The 12,037-nt window shown below is 35.2% G+C and overlaps 4 non-coding genes across 4 annotated transcripts; 3 read left to right on the top strand and 1 right to left on the bottom strand.

Moving 5' to 3' along the window:
* Nucleotides 1–421: 421 nt before the first annotated feature.
* Nucleotides 422–493, top strand: TRNAQ-CUG (transfer RNA glutamine (anticodon CUG)). The gene has a single exon. It is a non-coding gene; the product is annotated as a tRNA-Gln (tRNA).
* Nucleotides 494–724: 231 nt separating this feature from the next.
* TRNAE-CUC (transfer RNA glutamic acid (anticodon CUC)) lies at nucleotides 725–797 on the top strand. Its single transcript has one exon. It is a non-coding gene; the product is annotated as a tRNA-Glu (tRNA).
* A 252-nt stretch (nucleotides 798–1,049) lies between these two features.
* Nucleotides 1,050–1,121, bottom strand: TRNAG-UCC (transfer RNA glycine (anticodon UCC)). Its single transcript has one exon. It is a non-coding gene; the product is annotated as a tRNA-Gly (tRNA).
* A 365-nt stretch (nucleotides 1,122–1,486) lies between these two features.
* On the top strand, nucleotides 1,487–1,589 carry LOC149189189 (U6 spliceosomal RNA). Its single transcript, XR_016256654.1, has one exon. It is a non-coding gene; the product is annotated as a U6 spliceosomal RNA (small nuclear RNA).
* The last annotated feature ends 10,448 nt before the right edge of the window (nucleotides 1,590–12,037 follow it).

Here is a 12,037-nt window from a genome sequence, read left to right as displayed (position 1 = left end):
GTACATCAGATGGGAAAGATAGAAGTGAGGAAAAAGCCTTTTTTGTGTGTATATTTTTGATGAACGAAATGGAAATCTAAGCCGAATGGCAAAATTTTGCGATAATATTGGGTTATGTTATTTATTGTGCACGATTACGATTACCATTATTATTGGGTGAAGGTTCCAAACCTTAATATGAGAGAGAGGCACTCGTTGGACAGAAGCGCATTTGGGATTTTTACAACGGTTAGTTCCACACGATTTTCAAAATTTGCGACACATGAATAGGAATGGGAATGGGAATAATTAAGTTTGTAAGATGTGTGGCCAAAGCACGCTTGTGAATCTGAGAAGTAGTGGTGCCATCAATATCAATTTCTGTTCATTGCAAAATTCGTATGGGGAATTGTTGGGATAATTTATGCTTGGCATTTCATGTGGTTCCATGGTCTAGTGGTGAGGACATTGGACTCTGAATCCAGTAACCCGAGTTCAAATCTCGGTGGAACCTCGTTGCTCTGTTTCACAACCAATGGTTGTGTTGTGTTTTTGTTTTTCTTTTTCTTTTAATGCGGTGCGAAATAAGATTTGAGCACTTTGTGTTTGTTTTTCTTTTTATGCGGTGCGGTAAGTCCATACTTCTCCTTTTTGGTAGATTGAGGCAACCTATTATTAGAGTAGAGTGAGTGATGGATGTGGCTCTGGGTTTCAGAGAAACGTCCATGCACAAAGCGATCACAGCTCCGTTGTAGTCTAGCTGGTTAGGATACTCGGCTCTCACCCGAGAGACCCGGGTTCGAGTCCCGGCAACGGAATTTTACATTGCGGGTTTTAAAAATGTTAATGTTTTTGTTTTTGTATGAGGGAGGACAGAGCTGGAATCGGATTGTTCCTTTTTCATCGCGGCAAAACCGTTTTTGTATGTATGAGGGAGGACAGAGCTGGAATCGGATTTTACTTTTTTCATTGTAACATCGCGGAGCGGAGATCTTCTGGGATTTAAATGTATGTATGTATTTGTATTGGAATCCAACCTAATACAAATTTAAAAAAAGGTCAAGGACCGATGCGTCTGCCGGGAGTCGAACCCGGGTCTATTGCTTGGAAGGCAATTATCCTAACCGTTGGACTACAAACGCTTTGCGGCAAACACCTGCGCCTGCTCACCTTCCGCACAAGGAAGGAAGGAAGCTCTAACCGTAACCGTTGGACCGCAAACGCTCTCGCTGTAACAATTATGGTAACCGTCTTGCAAACCACAAAATGTAAATGTGAGAGCGCATAGTTGATGATAATACTAAATTCCCCCTCAGATTCAAACCCCAAATCTCACGCAAACCAATGAATGAATAATATTATTGATTGGGAGTTAGACACAAACATCATCGGCATCGGCTTCTTGTTATTGGTGACACGTACATACAGAACGTTGCAATTTATTCCCACATGCGTAACGCGAAATACATTTAGCCTTTGGATAATGAAGTAGAGTGCAGTCTCTAGTGTCTCTTCGGAGACATCCGATAAAATTGGAACGATACAGAGAAGATTAGCATGGCCCCTGCGCAAGGATGACACGCACAAATCGAGAAATGGTCCAAATTTTTTATTATTTATTATTGTTCTTCTTTTATTTATTTATTAATTAATCACAGCTTTTATTTTTTTATTTATTATCGTTTCTCTTTTATTTATTAATTAATCACAGCTTTTTGTTCTTCTTTTATTTATTAATTAATCACAGCGTTTCTTTATTTATTATCGTTTTTCTTTTATTTATTAATTAATCACAGCTTTTCTTTATTTTTATTAATCACAGCGTTTTTTATTATCGTCTTTTATTTATTAATTAATCACAGCTTTTTAATATTCATTAACCCACTTTCTTTTTATTATCGTGTTTTATTTACTAATTAATCACAGCCTTTTAATATCCAGTGAAAATTGATACCACCTTTTTAATATTCACTAGTCACTTTAATTAATGCCCATTTTTCATATGCATGGAATTTCATGCCATTCACCACCCCTTGGCTCATTGCAAGGAATTATGATAACGGAAATGCGCTATGGTGTTTTATTAATTAATGACGCTTTTTAAGATTCATTCATCGAGTTAATTGGTGCCATTTTTTAATATTCATTAATCAACTTCATTAATGTCCATCTTTCATATGCATGCGCTGTCCATTTTGACCACTACTTGGCTCATCGCAAGGAACTATGATAGCTGAAATGTGCTACCAAAATATCCATGCTTTGCTCTCTATGAGGTACTTGGATATTTGAATGACGCATCCATTCCAAGGACGCATGTTTTGGTTGGGGACTCATTCAAGGCTCTCGAGTCTAAAAGGATTCAACAATATCTCATGCTACTCATTTTCCTTCTTCGACCATGGTCAAGGTGTTGTGACCCATCCTCAATGTCTAAGACCTTTTAATGGCATCCATGGGCCAACTATAATTCCAAAGAACCCCTAGAGAGGGCCTCTCTATGGCTTTTAAACCTAAGAGTCGACCTTTAGCGCCTAACGCTAATTAAACCTAAGAATCGACCTTTAGCGCCCAACACTAATTAAACCTAAGAATCGACCTTTAGCGCCCAACGCTAATTAAACCTAAGAATCGACCTTTAGCGCCCAACACTAATTAAACCTAAGAATCGACCTTTAGCGCTTAACGCTAATTAAACCTAAGGCCGAAGACTTGTTTTCCTCCTCTTACCATGGCACTTAAGCTCTATAAAGTTCATTTAGGGCTTAAGGCCCACTCTTGGTTCACAACTGACCTAGACATGCTGCAAATATCACACTCATCATCATCATCCTCATGAGCATCATCCACATCACCATCGTAATATTCATAAAATTTCTCATGATTATCATCATTATTGTCATCGTCGTCGTCGTCGTCGTCATCATCGTCATCATCATTGTCATCGTCATTAATTTCTAGATTTCCTTTACCACAATGCAATTCTTGTACCCAACATCATAGATTATTCTATTGGCATACCTTTTGGAGAAAATCAAGAATAGGGGTTTTCTTGCTAGTACCCTTGATAATAATGATTTTTTGATACTCAAAGTGCACCTAGGATGCATGTATGAGCCTCCAACTCATGGTTAAAGGTTATGGTCAAAGTTGGCAACAATTTCCAAGAAATGATCTTTGAAGTTGATTTCTGTGCAAGGTGAATCTTAAAGGCTATAGAACATGGGTTTCTTGGTAGGATGCCCCAAATTGAGTAAGGTGAGGGCCATTTTTCAAAATAAGGCATGATTTGAGATTAATGGTTGGTTGTTTAATTAAGGTTTTCCTAGATTTCATGTTGTGCCCATATTTAAAATAAATAGGCAAATACAAATTATGCTCATATTAGCAAAATAGGCAAAATAAAATTGGCTTATGGTTAGAAATTAGGTTGTAATTTATTCTCAAGATACCTACTTGATTCATATTCTTTCAGATTGAGTAAATGGTATTTTGTAATTTCTTCCCAATTCAAAGATTGGGAAAATGAATTCAACATGCTCTTTTAGTTCAAAGAATTGAGCTCTATTTATTGTGAACAATAGCTATAATTATCTAATGCTCAAATCTAACCTCATTTTTATAGCAAGAACACTTGAGTTGTTAAGTGAAAGACTAATTCCTATGCCTCATACGGAGGTCTAGAACAAAGAACTAGTCACCGACTTTTGAATCTAGTTTGTTCATCAAAGATTTAATTTCCTTTGGACACAAATGGTTTATAAATTCACTAAATGGCATAGAACAAAAGATCGTACTATAGTCATATTCATGCATATATAAGCAGTCTAGACATGATATTTAGAGCAATTGAATTCTGGTCACACTTAGTATCAATTATGTGAACAAAATGAGAGTGTCTGAGGTTTCCTTCATGAATCGGTTTCTTGATATTTGATTATATTACAAAACGATTCCTTTGCTTTACAAGTAGAATGATTCGTGAGCTTTGATCCCGCACATATTGTGCATGCATCTTGCAAGCTTACGAGCCCTAGGTTGGCATTTAAATGTAATGGAATTTATCTCATATAAATCACCTAACAATGATGATGATAACAATGATAATAATCAAGGAATAATAACGAAAGTGAAGAATGTGATCACAGTGATGAAAAATACTCATTGTTGTTGTTTTTCTCATGGTTATTGATCATTTTTTTCATTGTTATCAACATTATTGATGTTATTGTTAGGGCTCTAAACTGATGCTTATCATTATTAGTCAACCCATTTTTGACCCTATAAACTCTGCTCTTTTTTAAATATTATAATCTTTTCCACGCCATTAATAAGAAAAATCACACCTAAAGGGATACAAGGTAACTTGTTAATTATTTATTATTATTTCCAATGTTTTAATTATTTAAAGGGATTAATTAATTTTTTTTTTCACTACTGGTTCACGGATACCCATGGTCAGTGGATCCGCTACGTCCAGGATCGAACAACGCTAGGGTGGACCCCACCTGAAGGGGATTACCCCCCTCGGCCTATTGACTGACCTGACCCGAAGAGCTTTCGAGTTTCGACCCTGTGACCTCCCATTGGCGAGGCCCTGGCTTGATCAATTGAGCTAACCCTTGGGGCTTGAATTAATATTATTTAGCACTAATGATGATTTTAATCCAGGCCTTGTAACCCTCACAACATTCAATAATCCCCATCCATGGTTAATATGGTTGTGGACCTCCAAAGTAAGAAACAAAACATGGGTTTTCTTTCTGGCACCTTTAGGAAGCTCTTGTGTTCATTGGATCAACTCCAAGATTATTGAAGGAAAAATTAGTCACTAGTAAACATCACGGTAAACAAACCTCATTATGGAGCATTTAAATAAGGTAATTGGTCCGATGCAATAGTTCACACAAAGTCACATGCCTCCAACGATTTGCAGTTTGTGTAATTTGGGTTAAATTCTAAATTTTCATGGGAATCCACTAAGGTTACCCAACATGATTTATTTTTATATGTATTGATAATTACTATGCCAAACACAGGGTATTCATGGAATACACCTGCTTGTTACATTCGCCATGTAAAAACTATATAACTCGACCCCTGCATATTGTAAAGATCCATCAGTCTAATAAGTAACTATAGTATAATGTTTTAAATATATATTTTGATTGATCTGATCGTTAGGCACTTTTGCCCTGGTGTAGCCAAGGTTGATATACGAACAAATCAAATCGCTATATAAATGGTTATATGGAGCTAGACCCGATATATATATATATATATATATATATATATATATATATATATATATATATATATATATATATATATATATATATTGCATTTTATAAATTCGGCGGGTCCGCAATGTTATGGATGATTGGTTTCGCTAATAGCACCGATTGCGATTTGCAATTTGCGATTGCGGGCCTCACCCGAAACATATATACATTGTGTTTAAAAGTCCCGGTGGGTCTGTAGAGCAATGGGTGTTGGTTCTGCCGATTTCGATTTGCAATAAGTGGATCCGATATTTTATATATTACATCTTAATATTTCCGGAGGGTCCACTATATAGCATAACGCATTATGTACAGGCATTTGGTTCCACCGATTGTGATATGTGGATGGGCTGGACTTGAAGCATATATATATTATGTTTTATAAGCCACGACAGGTCCACGATCATCGCATAACACTTTACGATATGCAATGGCCGGACCCGATATGGTATATATTATGTTTTATAACTCCAGCGCGTCTGTCATATCACAAAGCGCCTTTGTATATGTATATGGTCCCACCGACTACGATCAGTGATAAAGATCCCGGACTCAATAGTTTATATGCTATGTTTTATAACTCCGACGCGTCCGTCTTATTGCAGTTTATTAAGGATTGGGTTGATATAACAATGTAAAGCGCTGATTACGATTTGTGATGGGAAGTCAATGGAGCACTGAATAGGCAGATCCGATAGATTTATTAAACAGAGTTAATTCCTTTCAGTTCCACTTTGCGTGTTTTGCGTCAATTTCGGTGTGTAAACAGAAAAATTAATGATAAAACCGAATCTGAAGAGGAAGGAAATTGGGTGTATTTTCTGGTGTTTTGGCCAATCAAAACGCATCTGATACATACGTAAGCCCAGGTTATGCACAAGTCAAGCACAATTTATTATGATTAAAGCGGATTAATTATTATTAAGGCATATATAGAGGAACTCGACAACAGATTAACAGAGCTGAAAGACCAGCAGTCATTGCCATGTTCAGTTATTTTCTGTTATTTTATGTTCTTTGAGATGTCTTTACCCTCTGTGTAATATTTTGTAATAATTCTTACTTCAGATAGTTTGAGAAACAATTTTAGTAGTTTGACAGTTTTAGAGATCAACGACTGTTTCACAATGTATTAAAAGAGGAAAATTTATAAAGAAGTGGGGGTTTGCTCGAATTTTGGAGAACCTAGAGACTAAGCCACTGTATTCTTGATATAGTTGTTGATTAATGAAAGAATCAGAAGTTTCCATGAATTGTTGGGTATAATTTTGTAACTTCTCTGTCATGTGTCATCTTATGTTTTCTTCTTTCAAGTATAGTAATGAAGCTGCAGGTCTTTATTTGCTTATGTAGATAAAGTTAAAATCCCTTAAAAGAGTGCTCCTATACTTGAAGTTTTCATCTTCCTTTCTAAGTTATAGATAATAGTTTTTGTGTAAGGCAGCATATTATCTTTAACTTCTCCAAGGGTCATAGATAATAGTTTCTGTGTCAAGCAGCATATTGTCTATGATTCAGTTCTCATTTTCATAATTCTTCTAAGTGACGGATAGTAGGTTCTATGTTAAGCATCATATTATCTTAAACTTCTCCTTCAAGCATTCTTCATTCATCATTTATATCTAGCAACAAATGGCATTCTGAGATTTTCTGGTCACATATGTATTAAGGGTTAAAGACCAAGTTTTCCAGGTCCTTCATTTAAGAATACAACAAACAATAAAGTGACAAATAAGTGACAACAAACAATAATCATTAATGTCTTAAGCACAATTTCTCCACAGCTAGGAAATTGGTTTCTTAAGGTACAACACCAGGGATGAATGGAAGAAGGACGAAGAAGTGTGGCCACTCATTCAAAAGTTGCAGAAGAACCCAATTCAAACAATATTGCTAGAACTTGAAGAGGAAGGAAAAATCATATTGGAACCTGGAGCAGTCACAGAAAAAAGAACCTGACAGATATGAAATCGATCAATTTCATAGTATCTCATCAAGTGGAAGAACTTACCCATTTAAGATTCCACATGGGAGGACAAGAATTTTATACAGAAGCATCAAGAACTACTCAAGCATTGAGGACAACACTTTTTTAAGGAGAGGGGCATGTTAGGCCCCTATACTACTAGTGTAACTCCTTATTGTTATTAGTACAACCCCCTTATTATATTGTTGTACCCATGTAGTCCCCATATTGTTACTAATGTGCCCCATAGAAGCCCACTATTGTTATTATTGTGCCCTTACATTATTATTGTTATGTTGGCTCTAATTATATTATGACCCCTTAGACTCCTATATATAAAAAGGAGGTCTTGTCATTTGTATCATCCAAGAATTGTTCATTTGTGTAATGTAAAGGAGGTTGCCCCCTCGAAGAGGCTGAATTCTAAGGCGTTTATCTCTATTTTTTATCTTTTTGTGAGGTTGTTACATAACAGATTATTGAAGGAAGCGTTAGTCACTAGCAAACATCACAGTCAACAAACCTCAATATGGAGAATTTAAATAGGGTAATTGGTCCTATGCAATAGCTCACAAAAATTCACATGCCTCCAATGATTTGCAGTTTGTATAATTTGGGTTAAATTCTAAAATTGCATGGGAATCCACTAAGGTTACCCAACATGCTTTATTTTTATATGTATTGATAACTACTATGCCAAACACAGGGTATTCGTGGAATCCCCCTGCTTGTAACGTTCGCCATGTAAACTCTATATAAAGATCCATCAGTCTGATAAGTAACTATAGTATAATGTTTTCAATATATATTTTGATTGATCTGATTGCTAGGCACTTTTGCATTTTCTTATGTGTTTTTGAGATAGATTAATAAAAATCCATTGTCCGTTTTTTTCGTGAGGTGAATTTGGTTTAATCCTGCATGTGATTTAGTTCCTTCTCAAGAAACGTGATGTTGGTTGAGAAGGACCCAATAATTCAACCATGTTTCCCTTGTTTCATTAACTTTGTAATGTAGCTTGGTTTGTATCTCATTTATAGATCATGTATGTAACTCTTTCAATTTATACTTAAGTTGCATATCGATCCTTTTCTCTTTATCTAAATTGCATACTAATAATTTATAACTAGATTTTATTTGATTCCCTTTCCTTTCATTTATCATCAGAACTATAATTAGATATTCTTCATTTCATAACCCAACTTTTGTTCTAATACATTAACTCATAATTAGATTTGTGATTCAATTTTTTAGATGCATTGATGCTCTATTTTGGTTAATGCTTCTAATTTATTTACATTTGCAAAAGCAAGATTGACCATTGAATGACATGGATAACATGTTGCAACTATTCATGGTTGCACGAACACCTTGTTCAATAATTGTGAAATATCATAACTTGTCAAGAAGGATCTTTGTGTTGACACCCCAGTGATCACGACATGTCTTAGAATTCCTTCCTTTCCTTGCATTTACATTGATGTTTGATAGAAGTGAGATTGCTTAGAAATTATGAGGCATGCCCTCTATAATGAGTATTTGGCATTCAACTAGAATAAAAATGCCGTTGCAAGGTATTAGGAATCATGGATGGGTCGAGGGTCCTTGTATATAGCCAGGTAATGGATGGTTAACAAGAACCCCTCGCACTAAGCCTTACTTCTTTGTCTCAGGCATCATGGGCGACAACTCCTCAAATCATCACATATGACCTTTGTAGGGCATCAATCACCTATAAATGGTAGAGGTTAGTTATGAATCAATAATGGGTCTTGAGGAATATATTAGGTCAAGGGATGAAAAAGAGGGTGTTAAAAGCTAAATGAAGCTTATTAAGCTCAAGTTGTATGAATAACACCTACAACCCAAGAAGTTAATCAAGTTATAGCACGAGATACATCCTCAAACCATTAGATGGGACTTTTATGGTGTCTCTTTAGCATATTATTAAAATTGGATACTTATATTGCTTTTCATCCATCTTGATGCACTCAAAGTGGAAAAAGTTGACGAATCCGCTTACAAGTCCATTTTTATCAGCAGGATCCAGTTTAGCAAATTGGTGTCTGAAACCTTCCAGGAGTGTTTTGAGACATTAAGCGATATTTTTTGGGGTAAAAATTTTCCACCCTTGGATGTACCATTTCATATTCACACACATACACCTTTCCAACAACATTAGAATCACCTTAATTGAAGTCCATATGCAAAAGTTATGTCACTCAGAAGTTGACTTTCCTATTTTTGCCACAACAATTTGAGAGGATACCACGTCAACCTCCATTATTCATTGAAAAGGGGTTATCCATGTGATCACAATGAAGAAGGCTCAAGAATATCCCATATGATAACTTTATTTAAGAGTTCAGGAAGTCAAACCTAACCACTAGTATGCTATTAGGATGTGGGCCACTGGGAGGAAAATGGGTTCCATTCTTTTCGAGTGTACTTTGTTCCATAAACGAGTAGAGTAGCCGAGAGGGGTAGCGAAACAACACATAGATAGGATTTGTGCATTGTAGTAGCCCATGGGCCACATACCTTACTTCTTTATACCTGTATCTATTTTCTATTTAGAGAAAGAAAGTAGAGCGACCTCACCTTCTAGTTGGGTTTTCTTTCAAAAGGGATTTCTAGGTTATATTTTGTGTCAATAATGGTTTTTTATTTTTTATTTTTCTATTCCATATTTTATACATGATTATAATATGCATGCATACATAATACACAATAACTTACACATCCAAAAATCTAAAGATAAATAAAATGTCATTGTAGATTTTGGATTTTTAAGTATAATTTATCAGATATGTTATGACAAACTGTCCAGTGGAATATCCATGAAGATTTATGAATCATATTGGTATCAGATCACATTTTTTTGGGTATATTATGGATATTTGTAGGTGATCTATATCGGAGAAGCCAGATGTCATAAAACCCTAGTTGCAACCAACAAATCTATGAATAACCTTCACAATATTCTAGAGGAGAGGTTTTTTACAGTTGGAAGCACAAGTTGCAGATATAAGCCATAATGTGATTCTCCCAATGGAGACCTTGAAAAATAAGCTTGAGCTATTCGGTGAAGATGGGGGTTCTAATGTAGAGGTCTAATCATAATGTATATCAAGAGATCAGGAAGAAACAAAGAATGAGTCAAAGAAATGACTAAAAAAAGATCAACCTAGTTCGAGTGTTGTGAACCATTCACAATCCCTATTCAAAATTGAAGTGAAGGTCAATATCAAGTCATATGAAGGTGATATCGATACTCTGAAGCTAAATCGCTAATTTCAACAATTGGAAGTTCATTTCAATGATCATCATATACATGAAGAATATAATATTTCATTTGTGTGACTAAAATTAGAGGGCCATTACCTGTCTTGGTGGGAAATCCACACAGAAACCTTGAGGTTTGACAGAGATATTCTTGTGACTAAGTGGGATGAATTTAAAACTCTCATAAAGTCACAATTTTATCCTATTAGGTATGTAAAGGACTAGTGGATTCAGTGGCACTACTTCATGGAGAAGTAAGGGAAAAGTGTATAGGAGTACACTGTAGAATTTAGAAAATGGCCATAACGTTCGGTATATCCTTAAAGAACCTAGATGTACTCCTCAAGTATCTAGGGGGTCCACACATCCATTTTCGGAAGAAAATTATGATGTTCAAGCACATATCGGTGGAGGAGGCTTGTGCACATGAACAATAATTGTAGAATAAAGGCTTGAAGAAAGGGAAATCAAGTGGATTGAATCAAAAGTAGCATCCAGATGAAGGATGGGAAGAAGAAATGGAAAGGGGGAAAATATAAAAACATGAGGGCCATAACACATCATTGCAAAGATATCAACAACCACTACAACCACTTTAACATTGATAGACATATAGAGGAGAGTGTTGGAAGTTGCATCCATAGCTTAACTAGAAGAACAAAAAGAATGATAAGAAGAAGAATCTCATGGCCATTGATTCAAGAAACCAGGTTTGAAGCAACTTGGATGTAGATGAGAATATTGTCTATAATTTAGTGTAAAAGGAGGTGAATTTGACTAGCCTTTAGCAATAGGAATAGAAGGAAAATACCATGCTCTTACATATAAACATATAGGTTATAAGTAGTAATATAAATTTTTTGTTTGACTCAAGATCACAAAGAAATATCATTGCAGTAGAGCTGTTAAAAAAATTGGGATTGGAACTTCATGATCATCCAAGCCCATATCCATGGAAAATTTTAGGGGCTAATACTTGCAGGTGGGTTAGTTTTCCATGAGTTCAAAAAAAAAAAAAAACAAAAAAAAAATCGCCAATTTCCAATTTTTTAAAGGTTCTCCCAAATTTAACAATATAAATTTATTTTACCTTAAAAATTTCCAACATTATATAGAAACTATATGTAAAATCATTATAAATCTGAATAATTTTACAAATATATCCAAAAACATTTTATAGTTTTCATATTAGGGCCTAATGAGGTTCGCCAATGTTTTTCAACTTCAAGATAATTTTCCATCCTTAAAATTTTCCCTGCCCATATCCATTGGGATGGGTAAATAAGGATGCAGAGACAAAGGTAACAAAAAATGCAAAATTAGTTTTGCTTCTAATTTTATTAATGAAATAGAACTATATGTAGTCCCTTGATGCATACAAAGTGGTATTTGAAAGTCTCTGCATGTACATGAGGGATGAAATATTCATGCAGAGAGACAACCAATACTGACTCGTCAAGGATGGAAAATTATTCACCATCAACGCACATAAAGTCAAGTCAAAACTTTCACTAGGAAGTTCCAA

This window comes from Pinus tabuliformis, chromosome 3_1 (genome assembly GCF_031772625.1).
Source record: "Pinus tabuliformis cultivar Carrire ecotype Pingquan chromosome 3_1, CPIR1, whole genome shotgun sequence".
NCBI lineage: Eukaryota > Viridiplantae > Streptophyta > Pinopsida > Pinales > Pinaceae > Pinus > Pinus tabuliformis.
Note: the sequence above shows the minus strand (reverse complement) of the source record. Positions and strands in the feature narration are given on the sequence as shown.